Source organism: Bombina bombina, chromosome 2, assembly GCF_027579735.1.
Source record: "Bombina bombina isolate aBomBom1 chromosome 2, aBomBom1.pri, whole genome shotgun sequence".
NCBI classification, from domain to species: domain Eukaryota; kingdom Metazoa; phylum Chordata; class Amphibia; order Anura; family Bombinatoridae; genus Bombina; species Bombina bombina.
This window is the reverse complement of record NC_069500.1, coordinates 1,263,331,604-1,263,345,063: the sequence shown is the minus strand read 5'-3', so window position 1 is coordinate 1,263,345,063 and position 13,460 is coordinate 1,263,331,604.

The following is a 13,460-nucleotide window of genomic DNA, read 5'->3' as shown; positions in this document are numbered from 1 at the left end:
ATATAACGACAAGCTCTGTACCGCCATCTGAGAGCAGTAGTTATGAGTTTTACGCAACAAAACTGTTACATAAAACTCATAACTAAACTATTAGAAAGTACACTAAACACCCATAAACTACCTATTAACCCCTAAACTGAGGCACTCCCACATCGCAAATACTATATAAGTTGTTAACCCCGACATCGCTGCCATAAATAAAATGTATAAACCCCTATTCCGCCGCTCCCCAACATCGTCACCACTATAATAAATGTATTAACCCATAAACTGCTGACCTCCCGCATTGCAAACACTATTTAAATATTATTAACCCCTAATCTGCTATCCGCCTACATCTCCCCCACTATACTAAAGTTATTAACCCCTATTCCGCCACTCCCTGACACCACCACCACTATAATAAACCTATTAACCCCTAAACTGCAAGCCTCCCATAACGAAATATACTAAATTAAACTATTAACCCCTAAACCGAAAGCCCCCACATCGCAATAAACTTATTTAAACTAGTAACCCCTAAACCTAATGCCCCCTAACTTTATATTAAAATTACAATTTCCCTATCTTAAATTAAAAATTATCCGTCCAATTAAAAAAACTAAGTTTAAACTAACACTTAAACTAAAATAAATATTAAACTTAAATTAAATTAACTACAAATTAAAGAAAACTAAAATTATTAGCACTACTATAAAAATTACAAAGTATCTAATTACAAAAACTAAGAAACACTAAATTACGAAAAATAACAAACGAAATTATCAAAAATAAAAAAGATTTACACCTAATCTAATAGCCCTATAAAAATAAAAAATCCAACCCAAAATAAAAAACCCTAGCCTACAATAAACTACCAATAGCCCTTAAAAGGGCCTTTTGTGGGACATTGCTCTAAATAAATCAGCTCTTTTACCTGTAAAAAACCCCACAAAGACCCCCCAACAGTAAAACCCACCACCCAACCAACCCCCCAAAATAATAAACCTAACTCTAACAAAAATCTAAGCTACCCATTGCCCTGAAAAAGGCATTTGTATGGGCATTGCCCTTAAAAGGGCATTTAGCTCTTTTGCATTGCCCTGAAATCATAACACTAACCCCGATGATCCACTTACAGTTTCTGAAGTCCGGACATCCAGGCGGCGAGAAGTCTTCATCCAGGTGGCGAGGTCTTCATCCATCCAGGCAACGTCTTTTATTTTCATCCAGGCAACGTCTTTTATTTCATCCAGCCAGCGTCTTCTATCTTCATCCAGGCTGCATCTTCTATCTTCATCCCAGCGGCGTCTTCTGTCTTTATCCCGGTGGCGTGGAGCAGGTCCATCCTGAAGACATCCGGTGTGGAACATCCTCTTCATATGGTCACCGACGTATACTGAATCTTCAATGCAAGGGAGCCTTTTCAAAATGGCGTCCCTTGCATTCCTATTGGCTGATTTGATTTTGGAAAATCGAATCAGCCAATAAGAAGAAAGCTAGTGAAATCCTATTGGCTGTTAAAAACAGGCAATAGGGGGGTGGAGCCAGCCGGGTAGGTGAGGGGTCGCACATTCTGTGAGCTCTGACCAAGTTTATCTATTTTTCAACCAGCACCGCTCACCTTTCCCACAAAACAGCCTAAGTCTGCTTGCTAATCCTATCCTAGCCATCTAGCCTTAAATGTAGAAGAGCACAACATGTCTATGTGTAGTTAGAAGCTTGAAGAAACTGAACAGCAATCGAGTGAAGCCAGCAGCCATCTTGGCTGCAGGCTGAAGTTCATATGGCTTAATCCCGATCTCCACTACAAAGACCTAAAAAGCCAGCTCAAACACTCCAAAACAGATCGGTGCACATCTCAACATTGACCCACTCTAATAGTCAAGCCGGTTCCAGGTATTGAGGTGCTTAGAGAGTGGTGATACCCCCCGAACCATTTCTGTTCATATACTGCACACCAGCCTAACAATGGATCACACATATATGGGGTATACCCGGCTCATGGCCCTCTTTTGATAATATCTATAGAAGAAAGAGCAAGTATGGCGGAGACCATCGTTTTTTATAATAAGCTGCAATGCCTACTTCAAAACCATCACAATGCCCTTGAGGACATGCTACACACAGTGTTCTGCTACAGTGATTCACAGCCTGCTCAACAGCCAACCCTTCCCGTAACTTCCCCAGAATGTGGTGGTGGGGGCGCTCTGGGGCCCCGGCGCTTTCCACTCTCCCCTAATAGTCTAACATCCAACTCCAAGCTATGCAGGGGATCAGGTACGGCTGAGAAATCAAAGAGCGTTTTGGAGACCCACGTGGCTTCAATGAGGAAAGGTAATCGCACTCCTGCAGAGTACTGGCCAGTCATGGCAATGTTTCAAGGGAAATTCATGAAGAGCTTAGATAAATTATCTGGTGAGGTTTGGCTACAGATTCCCTGCTCTTTACCAATCTTTTTGCCATACAACATCTCCTATCTAGACCGGCTACATTTTCAGTGGGACCCTGGAGGCTTACCTCAGTGACTCCATTGTGGGGTGAGTTCTAGAACGGGTTAAAGAAGAGGAACTGGCTAAATTGGTTTAGAGACATTGCTTCTTTGAAGAACATTGTTTTCTTGGGATGTTTATACTGACTGTTTTTCATACTATGACAACCAATTTATGATAATCTAAGGTTGGAAATATTTATTTTTTTGCCACACTAGTTATTGTCTTAATGACCACCAACTTCTCAGTAACTAGTAAGCCAGTTGTAAGATATCTCTAAGATCTGTGTTTATAATTTTCTCTCCTTGGGTATGTCAAGATCTACTATATTTATTGAACATTATAATTGTAGGATATACTTTAGGGCTATCCCTATATAGCCTTGATTACGCTATCTAGATATATATATTATCTGTGTATTCTCAGAGGTTACAAGGGCTCCTATTCAACAGATTTAGGTGTATTCACTGTAGATATTATTGTACCTTACTCACATTCGCCTAGAATTAGAGTTCTGCGGTAGCCATCAAAAGCAGCGTTAAGGGCTCCTAACGCTGCTTTTGGCCGCCCGCTGGTATTTAGAGTCAGGCAGGAAAGGGTCTAACGCTCACTTTCAAGCTGCGACTTTTCCATACCGCAGATCCCCTTAAGCCAATTGTGTATCCTATCTTTCAATGGGATCTTCCTAACGCCGGTATTTAGAGTCTTGGCTGAAGTGAGCAGTAGACCCTCTACCGACAAGACTCCAGCCACAGAAAAAAGTCAGTAGTTAAGAGCTTTCTGGGCTAACGCCAGTTTATAAAGCTCTTAACTACTGTGCTCTAAAGTACACTAACACCCATAAACTACCTATGTACCCCTAAACCGAGGTCCCCCACATCGCCGCCACTATAATATATTTTTTTAACCCCTAATCTGCCGACCGCACACCGCCGCCACCTACATTATCCCTATGAACCCCTAATCTGCTGCCCCTAACATCGCCGACACCTACATAATATTTATTAACCCCTAATCTGCCCCCCCCAACGTCGCCGATACCTACCTAAACTTATTAACCCCTAATCTGCCGACCGGACCTCGCCGCTACTCTAATAAATGTATTAACCCCTAAACCGCTGCACCCCCGCCTCACAAACCCTATAATAAATAGTATTAACCCCTAATATGCCCTCCCTAACATCGCCGCCACGTAACTTCAAGTGTTAACCCCTAATCTGCCGACCGGACCTCGCTGCTACTATAATAAATGTATTAACCCCTAAAGCTAAGTCTAACCCTAACCCTAACACCCCCCTAAGTTAAATATAATTTTAATCTAACGAAATAAATTAAATCTTATTAACTAAAGTCTTCCTATTTAAAACTAAATACTTACCTGTAAAATTAACCCTAATATAGCTGCAATATAACAAATAATTATATTGTAGCTATTTTAGGATTTATATTTATTTTAAAGGCAACTTTGTATTTATTTTAACTAGGTACAATAGCTATTAAATAGTTATTAACTATTTAATAGCTACCTAGTTAAAATAATTACCAAATTACCTGTAAAATAAATCCTAACCTAAGTTACAATTAAACCTAACACTACACTATCATTAAATTAATTAAATTAATTACCTACAATTACCAACAATTTAATAAACTAAACTACCAAAAAAAAAACCCACTAAATTACAAAAAATAAAAAAAGATTACAAGAATTTTCCTACTCTAAGCCCCCTAATAAAATAACAAACCCCCCAAAATAAAAAAAATTCCCTACCCTAATCTAAATTACAAAAGATAACAGCTCTATTACCAGCCCTTAAAAGGGCTTTTTGCGGGGCATGCCCCAAAGTATTCAGCTCTTTTGCCTGTAAAAAAAAACCACAATACCACCCCCCAACATTACAACCCACCACCCACATACCATTACTCTAACCCAAACCCCCCTTAAATAAACCTAACACTACCCCCCTGAAGATCTCCCTACCTTGAGCCGTGTTTACCCAGCCGGGCATCGATGGACCAAAAGAGGACATCCGGAGCGGCAGAAGTCTTCATCCTATCCGGGCAGAAGAGGACATCCGGACCGGCAGACATCTTCATCCAAGCGGCATCTTCTATCTTCATCCATCCGACGAGGAGCGGCTCCATTTTCAAGACCTCTGGCGCGGAACATACCGACGAATGAAGGTTCCTTTAAGTGACGTCATCCAAGATGGCGTCCCTCGAATTCCGATTGGCTGATAGGATTCTATCAGCCAATCGGAATTAAGGTAGGAAAAATCTGATTGGATGATTGAATCAGCCAATCAGATTCAAGTTCAATCGGATTGGCTGATCCAATCAGCCAATCAGATTGAGCTTGCATTCTATTGGCTGTTCCAATCAGATGAAATTTTGAAAAGGCTCCCCTGCATTGAAAATTCAGTATACGGCGGCGACGTTATGAAGAGGATGCACCTCCCCAGATGTCTTCAGGATGGACCCGCTCTGATGAAGACCTTGCTGTCTGGATGAAGACTTCTCGCCGCCTGGATTTCCGAACATCAGAAACTGTAAGTGGATCGTCGGGGTTAAACTTTTTTGGGTGTTTTTTTTTTAGTTTGGTTTTGGGCTTTTCTTAAAAGAGCTAAATGCCCTTTTCAGGGCAATGCAAAAGAGCTAAATGACCATTTAAGGGCAATACCCACACAAATGCCCTTTTCAGGGCAATGGGTAGCTTAGGTTTTTGTTAGAGTTAGGTTTATTATTTTGGGGGGTTGGTTGGGTGGTGGTTATTACTGTTGGGGGTCTTTGTGTTTTTTTTACAGGTAAAAGAGCTTCTTTTGGGAAATGCCCCACAAAAGGCCCTTTTAAGGGCTATTATTAGTTTATTGTAGGCTAGTTTTTTTTATTTTGGGTAGGCTTTTTTATTTTTATAGGGCTTTTAGATTAGGTGTAATTCTTTTTTATTTTTGATCATTTTGTTTGTTATTTTTTGTAATTATATACTTTATAATTTTTATAGTAGTGTTAGGATTTTTTTAATGTGCATTTTAGTTTTCTTTAATTGGTAGTTAATTTGATTTTAGTTTAATAGTTATATTAGTTTAATTGTTAGTTTAATCTTAGTTTTTTTTAATTTGACAGGTAAGTTTTAGTTTAATTTAAGATAAAGAAATTGTAATTTTAATATAAAGTTAGGGGGCGTTAAGGTTTAGGGGTTAATAGTTTAATTTATTATATTTCGTTGTAGGGGGCTTGTCGTTTAGGGGTTAATAGGTTTATTATAGTGGCGGCGGTGGTGGGGAGCAGTGGAATTGGGGTTAAAAACTTTATTATAGTGGCGGCGGTGTCGGGGAGCCGCGGAATAGGGGTTAATGAATTTTCATAGTGGTGGCAATATCGGGAGCAGCAGATTAGGGGTTAATAACTTTATTTAGGTGTCGGCGATGTCGGGGGTTTAAACATAATTTTTTTTCCCCATAGACATCAATGGGGCTGCGTTACGGAGCTTTTCATTCCGCGATCGCAGGTGTTAGTTTTTTTCTAACACTCTCTCCCCATTGATGTCTATGGGGAAAGCATGCACGAGAACGTCAAAACAGCACTTGGATTTTGTGCGGTATGGAGTTCATCGCTACCATATCGCACGCACAAGCTGGCTGTTTGAAAACTTGTAATGGCAGCGCAATGGATTGGAGAGTGAAATAATGCAACTTTTGTTGCGTTAGTTTCAAACCCCATTGCACCCATAACTTGTAATCTACCAGAATGTGAATAAAATCTTAAAATAAGGAGAATAGATGTAAGTAAAAGAAGAGAAAAAAAAATAAAAGGGCTTATCCTATATACAGAATGGACATATTTTAAATCTAAGAAACAAAGAGGAACAAAAACAATATTTAATCCACAAAAGCCACTAGATAAATATTTTTATTTAAACCTCTAGGCTCAAGAGTATTACCTGTATAAATACAAAGTGTTTCTTTTTCACGGAACTGGAGCAACCTATATCCACCACTCTAAAATTACAAAATCTGTTATATTGCTGTCATGGTAAGACCACGAGAATATTTGTTATGTGCTTTGGCGAAATGAAGTGAAAGATTATGATTTACATTGCTTCACTATTCTTTATATAATATAAACCTCTACTTTTTAATCCTTTCATTCTGAACACATAAAGAAGAGAATATACTGTGTGACATACTATATATTTATTTACAATTTAAAACTAATTGTTTTTTTAACCCCTTTTGATACAATCTATTATTATTAGCATGTTTATTTTGTATATAGTCACAACAAATACAACTTCACATATTAGGCTTAGAAACCCACTCAGTGAATTTGGCAAACCTATATATTTTTCTAGTTTTAATATTTATTTATTTTTAAATTTGAAATACTGTTTATAAAGGGATAGTAAACACCTTGATATTTTAATGTTAAAAAAAAGTTTAATTATGCAAAGTAAAACAAATATGCATTAACCTTTTATTATTTAATTTGCCCCCTTTTCATGTAATTTAAAAGGAATTGCACACTGTCGACTTGCTTTGGGCCTAACTCTTCTATACATCTGTTCCTATTTGGATTCAACAGAGATTATAAGATAAAAAATTGCAAAACAAAGCAGTGTTTGCGAAAATAATGACCGTGTCTAGCCCTCTCTATTCAAGTAGCAAGTCTTGATTGGCTTCTCCAAATAAGGCAAAGGGCTCCATGTACAAAGCAGTGAGAGCATATGTGAGCCTGCTTCTCACAATGTAAGAATCTCGGTGATTGACAGTCCCTTCACTCCCACGATTGGTCATCAGAGTGTGTAATGATACATACAGGCCAGCGGATCAATAGATCCGCTGCCCGCATGCAGCAAAGGTGGGTGGACAGCTTTGCAAATTGAGAAACTGTCTACCCACTTTTTGGGCCCCATGTATTCAAAGGTGGGCAGAGAGTGGATGTTGAAAATTACTTGAAACAAAGAAGGTGTTGTTTGTTTCTTTTTAGAATGTTTAAACTTGGCTGATATATTACTCTATAACAAGACAGGAATATTTTGCAATTGCAATTTCCTTTGCGTACCCTTTTAATAATGTGCTACACAATATTGTTATGTTCATAATTTTTACAGGTGTTTACCTCCTTCTATGCACTTTGAAACCTATATGTAGAAAAAAACTGGTTACAAAATGTTTAAAGATAAAATGACAAAAGTAATGAATGAATAACTTGAAATTGAAGGAATAGGATTAGGAGATGCTACATATGATTTTTAAGGGATGGTGTGTGACATAATTGTCCCATTAGATAACTGTATATCCTTGCTAGATATGGGTTCAATAGTGGTTGGACTGGATACTATCTTTATATATATATATATATATATATATATATATATATATATATATATATATATATATATATATATATATATATATATATATATATATATATATATATATATACATATACAGAGAGATGCACACTCGCTGGAATGAACAAGCAGCTCAATACCATTGTTAGCCTGTTCTATGGTGATTTATCACCTGGGTGCAGCTTCTTTTTAGCCCAGTAATGCTTTTCACAGAAAAAAAAAAAATCCTGTAGTATATCAGTTTGATCCCACCTATTACGGTCAGTCCAGCACCGAAATACCAGGTAATACCTCTCTAAACAAGGAACACAGCAACCCCAGATGATCATTTTGGCCTTCATTGGGCCTCGTCAGTGAGGTGTAGCCATATTCCTCCAAGCACACTGAGCAAGGAGTCGACATCTGGTTGCCCATTTTTCCCATAGGGAGACTAAATACATACAGAGAAAAGCACACTCACAGGAACAATCAACTGGCTCAATACCATTGTTAGCCTGTTCTATGGCGATTTACCACCTGGGTGCAGCTTCTCTTTAGCCCAGTAATGCTTTTCACAGAGTAGAACTTTCCTGTAGTATATCTGTCTGATCCCGCCTATTACGATCAGTCCAGCGCCGAGGCAATTCCTCTCAAAACAAGGAAAACAGCAACCCCAGATGATTGTTTCGGCCTATATATATATGTATATATATATATATATATATATATATATATATATACACACACATAAATACAGTGGATATGATAAGTCTACACACCCTTTTGAAATTGCAGGTTTTTGAAATGTAAAGACAGCAATAACAACAATGTAAATGTCAGATTGTTTCCATCTGTAATGTGATCTTCCAACAAGCAAAATTCCAGAGAACAAAAATAAATAGTTACTTATTAGGAACATTTAAAAATTAAAAAGCGAGGCGGAGCCTGGAGCTGAAGGGAGATGGCAGCTTAGCACTAGAGCTCCGTGCTGAATTGTAACATACAAAGGCATACAGGTGTAATTTTGCACAAAGACGGACTCTGTACCCTCAAGACCCTATGGGGTAGACAATGGAGAGCAACAAGGAGTGACACCTAACAACACGGGTTAAATCTTCACCCGGTTTCATAAAAAGCCCTCAGGTGCCGGTCGCCATCTTGCCCACGTGGCGGGACTAATACCGGGCAGCATTGCACCATCAAAAACAAGCAATCAGGTACTCAAGCGGCCACCTTAAAATCAACTGACAGGAGGGAAGCCCTCCTTCAAAGGTTCCCTGGGAAGGAACAGATTTCTGGACTACGCGAACGAGAGAACGTTCCGGTAAGGAGACTACCGGTCTGACAGGCCAGCGATGAATTGAATCAAGTGCGGTAAGAGGGGAGGCGAATGGCACCTAGAAACGACTGAGCTCGCATAGAGCATAGATCTCACACATACTCAGGATTACTCTGGGGACATTAAAATATGCCTAATCCACTGCAGCCTGAGCTATTAGGGGACCTATAAGAGCCCAGAACAACACGCACCTAGCAAGGCCACACAATAGACTTGTTGCTGGTATACCTGCCAGGGATCAATAATAAATTACAGCATTACCCACACTGTTATAAAGCATTTGCTTGCAATAAATTGATGCTGAGGCACATTTTCTACTCAATCTTAAGATCTGCAAAAAAAATGTCAGGAGGTGAACCAGAGCCCTGCTATGATATAAATTATGCCATCCCTTTTCCTAGCTACACCGAAAGCAGAACTTGGATCACACTATAATATGCCCTAATTTGTCTGCGACTGCTTCCCTCTGCTAGAATACTAAAAGGAATAGAGGGATCTTACATTAAAACACCTAAAAGCTACTGCAGCATATGAAAATACTTGCTTTGAAGGGGAAAAACTATACTGTTGATCTATGAACATTAAAACTCTCTAGTGCAATTTCTCTGCTTATTCACCTGTAGGGTTCTTGGATACAATTACACCCCAAGCTGGGAAGTCAGCTGCAACCTTTAATTATATCTACAATATCTAAGGGATATCTAAACAACCACTTGGTAAAATGTCTGCTAGAAAACCAAATAAACTCTCTCAGGGCTCTAAGCCACAAGCCGCTGCACTATTTTTTAAACCTGCAAGAGGCGAAAAGATACTAGAATCTGTGAATGCTATAACAGAAGATGAAAATGAATATGAATCAGACTCACAGGCTACTGAGGAGGACACTATCCCTGCAACAAGAGCTGATCTTAAATCGCTAGTATCTAAACAGGACATTAACAAAAACTTTGACAAGCTCTGGGAAAAAATAGATGCTTTTCAGAACACTGTTACAACCAGTCTAGCATACATAAAACAAGAAATCACTGAACTGGGTTCAAGAGTGGCCACCCTGGAAGAAAATGAGGCCTCTACTGCCGATGAACTATCCAATCTTACACAAAAGCTGTCTTCACATTAACAAGAAGTAAGTGAGATACATGATAAGCTGGAGGACCTTGAAAACAGGACTCGTAGATGTAATCTACGCTTGAAAGGGATTTCTGAAACCGTCTCGAAGGAAGAACTACCTATATACCTACATCAATTATTTCAGGCTATCACGGGAGAAGGGGGCGATGAGAAATTCCAAACGGAAAGGGCTCATAGAGCACTTAGACCTAAACCAAGAGAAGATGCCCCCCCCCCCCCAGAGATGTAATCTTTAAATTTCTTAGATTCCCAGAAAAGGAAGAGATACTCACTGCGGCAAGGAAACATCCCACTTTTAAATTCCAGGGCACGGTCATTCAGTTCTACCAAGACCTCTGTATACGGACCCTACAGAGGACAAGTAACCTAAGACCCCTAACTACTCTTTTAAGAAAACACCAGATCAGATATCGTTGGGGATTCCCTTTTAACCTTTACATTCTTCACAATGGCAAGTCCCTGAACCTTAAAGAAGTCACAGAGATCCCAGATGTGTGCCGAAGATTGCAGTTAGAACCACCGGATATCCCACAGATGGAGAAAGGAGAAGATAGGCCCCAAGGGCAACTAGACTCGTCTAATTCACAGAGACAAAAGTGGACCAAAGTTCCGAAAAGAAAGAACAAGTCTTAACACATTTTAGTAATGGACGGTTTCCTAGAGAGGTTTCTTATCATTGTTTCCCTTTCTTTTTTGATGTATAGCATTGTTAGGGAGGGAAGAGGTATAGATAGAAGATAAACACTCTAAATACAATAAGCTTAGAGGGTATGTAGCTGCATGGAAAGGTGATATGGTACGGAATGTTCAGATACCAATAACTACTATTTCATCTGATGCCAAATGTTAGATAGTTTAAACTTTTACAGTTTCAGCACTATGTAATGTTACTTTTAAACCATAACTAATTTTTTTATGGGGAGAGAGAAGTTATAAGGTTTTTTTTTCTGTATTTTACTTTGGGTACTATCCCAACATAAAATCAACGGAAGCATTAGCCACACACTGTACAAAGATGTTGGGGTATACTCTGTAATGTTTATTAATATTTTTGTTTTTTTTAATGTTTTTGTTAGTGTCCCGCCGTGCAGTCCACTTTGCCACCGAGTCCCACCTACTGAAAGAAATCTACTATCTCGAGACCTGCAGACAGCTGCGAGAAGAAAAGGTAACAAAGATCCAGGGGGGGGGGAAGATCCTCACCAAAGAAACAGTGAGTAATGACTAGCCACCTAAAACTAATTTCACGTAACGTTAGAGGCCTAAACACAGATCTCAAACGCAGGACAGCTATGAACCAATATACTAGATTAAAGGCAAACATCATATTCCTACAAGAAACACACTTCACTAAGGAAGTCATACCAAAATATTGGTCTAAAGGATATACACAACACTTTCACTCTATAACTGACAAAAAAAAGAGGGGGGTATCCATATTGATACATCAGTCGTTCGGGTTCATAACAGAGGAAACAATTAGGGATCCTGAAGGTAGATTCTTGTTACTCCAGGGTAGAATACATGACAAACCGCTCGTGCTATGCAATATCTATGCTCCAAACGAAACACAAGCTCCATTCTTTGTTCGCATCTCACAGTTATTAACCCAGTGGTCAAATGTTAGAATCATTTTAGGTGGGGACTTTAATGTTTCTATATATACACAATATTGTCAAGGTAAGACCCAATTGTCCCAAACACAACAAAGACATAATTCTACAAATAAAAAAATAAAAGAGGTCTTTTTAGAACATAACATTTTGGATTCTTGGGACACCCTATATGGGAGGACTAAGGATTACACCTATTACTCAAGTGCACACAGATCCTATTCAAAACTAGATTACATCTATATAAGCCAGACTATGATACCAGACCTAGTTTCCTCCAAGATACATGCCTGTGCCTGGTCAGACCATTTGATAGTACAAATAGACCTTAAAAAAAATCTTTCACACTACTGCAACTCGATCTTGGACCTATGATCCTTATATCTTAAAAGGTCCCACAGTAAGGGAACCCATATCCAAGGCATTAACTGAATATTGGGACTTCAGTGTAGGGACAACCTCTAACCCTATCACTATCTGGGCAGCACATAAACCCTACCTTCGAGGTTTATTGATTAAAGAAAAAACTGCTCTAACCAGAGCCAACAGACTTCTGACAGATACCTTACAAACCCAAATAACCACCCTATCCAGATTACATCAACAAACTATTTCACCATTGACATATACACAACTACAGGCTAAAAGACAAGAGCTAGCAACAGTGATGAATGAAACCTCTATAAGGTCAGCCCATAGATTGAAGTCACAGTACTTCCTATACTCCAACAAACCGGACAGATATTTAGCCCATAAACTAAGAGAGAGGACGAAATCTTTCACTATCCCATATATACAAAAAAATGACGGAGCTCTTACTTCCAACCCTCAAGAGATAGCCGACACTTTCGCGGATTATTATGCACATCTTTATGACGGCAAAAAAACTAAACCAGGGAGCCAGACTAACCAACTCTTGACAAAGTTCCTAGATGAGGCTAAACTTACACCCTTAGACAATGAGATCAGTAAAGAGATAAATGCTGGGATCTCGACCGGGGAGGTCCTTACTGCCATAAAAGAATTAAAGCCAGGTAAAGCAGCGGGTCCAGATGGTTTCCCAGGGGAATACTACCAACTATATAGATTTATCTCAATCCCACATGTGGTTTCATTATGTAATGATATCATGCAAGGCAAAGAGATCCCCAAAGAAATTTTACAAGCCAAAATAGTTGTTATACACAAGCCGGGGAGAAACCCAAAACTATGCCAAAGTTACCGCCCCATATCATTAATAAATCAAGACATCAAGATATTTACCAAAATCTTAGCCAACAGACTAAAAGCACACCTACTGACTCTGATTCACCCAGACCAGGTGGGATTCATTAAAGATAGAGAAGCCCCTGATAATACGAGGCGTACGATCTCCCTGGTCGACTACCTTAGCAAAACAAAAACGCCTTCTCTGGTCCTCTCATTGGACGCGGAGAAGGCGTTTGATAGGATAGATTGGAATTTCATGTTGAAGGTACTAGATAGGATGGGTTTTCATGGAGAATTTATTCAGGCTATTAAAAGCATATACTCTCACCCAACAGCTAATGTAAGAACAGCGGGTTACCAATCAA